Raw genomic sequence first — 3,786 nt, forward strand, 5'->3', positions numbered from 1 at the left:
AGATTTAAAAATCTTTAAATAACTATAAATAACAGTACAACATTGTAAGGGCTCTTCTGTCTCTGAAAGGCATTTCTTAGAATTCCAAAGAGAACCACTAACTTCTAAATGAAAAAAGCAAATGGAAGAACTTACACCACTCACACACTCAGAGCTACAGATAAGATCCAACATTTTCACAACATAAAAAAAAAAAAAAAACTGGCCTGACAGCTATTAACCACTTCAAAATATATAAATTTCTCTGTTTTCCTGTTTTTTAGGCAGCGACTTTTTTTTTTGGTATAAGGTAAGTCTCATCCATGAAATTTGATAGCAGCTGCTTCCCAGAGTTAGTCTGGCAGTCAGCTTGCCTGTGGTGTGTTCAGGTGTGAGGGGCTGAGATTTATGTTTCCATTTGACTGTTGCCTTTGGACTTCTGTGCCTCTAGGTTACTAGGACTGAGAGGAAACCAGTTACTAAGGGAGAAAAATGAAGGGTGGGTGGGATGAATGACAACAAAGTCAAGAATCTAAGATGCCACAGTCTTCAGGTCTTCCAAAAGAACAGCTTCAAACAGCATGTGGGTGGCGAGTCAAGGATTGATTTTTATTAGTACTGCCATAAATTTCCCAAACCTCGTAGGAAGTGTCACCTCTGTGGCCAGAGTGTAATAAATTAGGGATTAAGAGAACTTAAAATTCCACACTGAAAAAAGGTGTTAGGTTCTTCCTTTAAGATCCCTATTTAAAATATTATTTATGTATATGAGTTCCCATATATGATTAAAGTGGCAGGTGGTACTTTTCAAAGATAAACTATTATTACTTAAAAATAAGTACAATATAATAACTGAGGAAGTCTTTCAAGAATAGCCACACTATCAAATATAATTCATGTTAGGTGGATTTGAGAGAAAGAACCATAGACACAGTCAAGAATTAGGTCATGGTAGAGACCAAGGTCTCTGCTCATAGACAATGGCACTTATGATCATCAAAACCAAAAAAGAAGCTTCAACCTACAAGGCCGGTAAAGAACAAGATGGCAAAATGGTTTTAGGATGCAAAAAGATAAGGTCAAAAGTTTTACCAAACTCAAAACATGGGAAGAGATTGAAAATAACTTTGTTCAGGAACTGCAAAGCAGAGACTTCATGTTTGAATATGTAAAAGTTTCTACTTTTTATTTTATTTCATATCTTTTCTCATCACTTTTTTTTTTTCATGGGTTTCGGACAACATGTAAAACTGACATAATAAACTTGTTTGAGAAGAATCTCTCTTAATCTGCAGGTTTGGTTTCAATGTAATTGAATCATGAAGAACTTTGTGGTGGGCTTCTCTAATAGTCTAGTGGTTAAGAATCCCTCTGCCAATGCAGGTGACATGGGCTCAGTCCCTGGTCCGGGAAGATCCCATATACTGAGGGGCAACTAAGTACTGGAGAACATCACAAGTACTGAAGCCCGTGTGCCTAGACCATCACCACAAATACTGAAGCTCATGAGCCCATGTGCTGCATAGCAAGAGAGGCTACCTCAGTGAGAAGCCTCCACACCTCAACTAGAGGGTAGCCCCAGCTCCCTGACACTAGAGAAAGCCCATGCAATAAAACAACAAAGATCCAGTGCAATCAAAAATCAAAAATAAATAAATGTTTTTTAAAAAGGTGATAGGACCCAGTGCAACCAATAATAAATAAATAAATAAATAAATCTGAAAAAAAAAGGTAAAAAAGCATACCGATTCAAGCTTAATAATGATATAACTACATGCTATGTTAAAAAAAAAATAAGAATTTTTTGGTAAAATACATACCCCCAAGTCAAATAAGCTTCTTATGTTAAAATTAGTGAAAGTCGCTCAGTTGTGTCTGATTTTTGTGACCCCATGGACCCCATGGACTATATAGTCCATGGGATTCTCCAGGCCAGAATACTGGAGTGGGTAGCATTTCCTTCTCCAGGAGATCTTCCTAACCCAGGGATCAAACCCAGGTTTCCCGAATTGCAGGCAGATTCTTTACCAGCTGAGCAACAAGGGAAGCCCAAGAATAGTGGGTAGCCTATCCCTTCTCGAGCAGATCTTCCCAACCTAGGAATCAAATTGGAGTCTCCTGCATTGCCATCAGACCGTCAGATTTCTTTACCAACTGAGCTGTCAGGGAAGCCCTGTTAAAATAGTATTTGTTACTTTATTGTTTACTGGCCATTTGTATTTCTTATAGTGTGAATTTCCTGTTCATGTCTGTTGCCCATTTGATACATGCGAGCATTTGTATTTTTATGAGCTAATTCTATAATAAGGTTAGTAATCCTTTGCATTTTATACATGTTGCATATATTTTGGTAAAGTACTATGAACATATTGTAGGCATGATGAAATATCTTCTCTTTTTGCTAAAAATGGAGGAAGATCACAAAAAATAATCATCGACACAAAAAGAAGAGGGTAGATTTTATATTTAATGAGGGTTATTTCAATTTTTATGGTAATCAAATACCATTTTTTACTACTTTGCAAGCATAAAAGTTTTGTGTAGGACTTGCCTGGTGGCAGAGTGGATAGGAATCCGCTTGCCAATTCAGGGGACACAGATTCAATCCCTGGTCCAGGAAGATTCTGCATGCAATAGAGCAACTAAGCTCATGAGCTGGGAGTCCTGAGCCTGTGTGCCACAACTCCTGAAGCCCAAATATCTAGAGCCTGTGCCCCGCCACAAGAGAAGCCATCACAGGAGAAGTCCGTGCCCTGCAAGGAAGAGTAGGCACGTGCCTGCTCACTGGAGCTAGAGAAAGCCCACTTACAGCAACAAAGACCAAGTGTAACCAGGAAAAAAAAAAAAAAAAACCTCTCCTTAAAAAAAATAAAATAAAAAGATTTTGTGTATGATAGCATTTAAAATCCCCAGTGAAATTTAAACTGCCTTAGAAAATGTTCTTTTTCATCTTCAGTTGTATTTCTCCAAAGAGGAAAGTGAAGTGTTTTTCCCCTTTGTACTCTAATTGCTTGAGATGTGAAATAAAAAGCTAATTGTATGAATTAAACTTAAAACACACATACTCATACAGATGATCATTCAAGCATGCACTGAAAAAAGAGTCTAAGAACAGAATAAATATGTTTCTCCTTTTTCTTTTTTATTTCCACTGTAGTTTTGACAGGACTTCCCTGGTGGCTCAGACGGTAAAGCGTCTGCCTACAATGCGGGAGACCCAGGTTCAATCCCTGGGTTGGGAAGATCCTCTAGAGAAGGAAATGGCAACCCACTCCAGTACTTTTGCCTGGAAAATCCCATGGACGGAAGAGCGTGGTAGGCTACAGTCCAAGGGGTCGCAAAGAGACACAACTGCGCGACTTCACTTTCACTTTGACAGCACCATTACTTGTTGGCCTATAAGAACAATTCAGGTGGATTTTCTAGCAGCTATGGAACCATAGTTTTGGAGATTCCTCAGTTCTAATAACAATAATGATAGAAATGGCTAAGGTCCCAAGCATTGGGCTGCATACTTTACATGTCTTATCTGACTTAATACAACAACCCTGTGATGGTGGGTACTGTAATTAGCTCCACTTTCGCGTGAACAAATGGAGGCACCAGAGGTTTAAAGAGCCATTTGACCAAAGTCACATGGCTTATAAATGGCAGGGCCATGAGCCCGATGCAGGGCTCAATGGCTCTAGAGCCATGTGCTGACCATTACATCTCTCTGCCTCTCAAAATACAGAACATGACAATGTGTGTATGCTCAGTCAGTCTAAAGCTTGCCAGGCTCATCTGCTCATAGAATTATCCAGGCAA

The 3,786-nt window shown here is 38.9% G+C and overlaps 1 non-coding gene across 1 annotated transcript; it reads left to right on the forward strand.

Moving 5' to 3' along the window:
* The first annotated feature begins 3,149 nt into the window (after nt 1-3,149).
* On the forward strand, nt 3,150-3,221 carry TRNAC-ACA (transfer RNA cysteine (anticodon ACA)). Its single transcript has one exon. It is a non-coding gene; the product is annotated as a tRNA-Cys (tRNA).
* Nucleotides 3,222-3,786: the final 565 nt, after the last annotated feature.

The sequence above is a fragment of the Bos javanicus genome, chromosome 4, assembly GCF_032452875.1.
Source record: "Bos javanicus breed banteng chromosome 4, ARS-OSU_banteng_1.0, whole genome shotgun sequence".
NCBI lineage: Eukaryota > Metazoa > Chordata > Mammalia > Artiodactyla > Bovidae > Bos > Bos javanicus.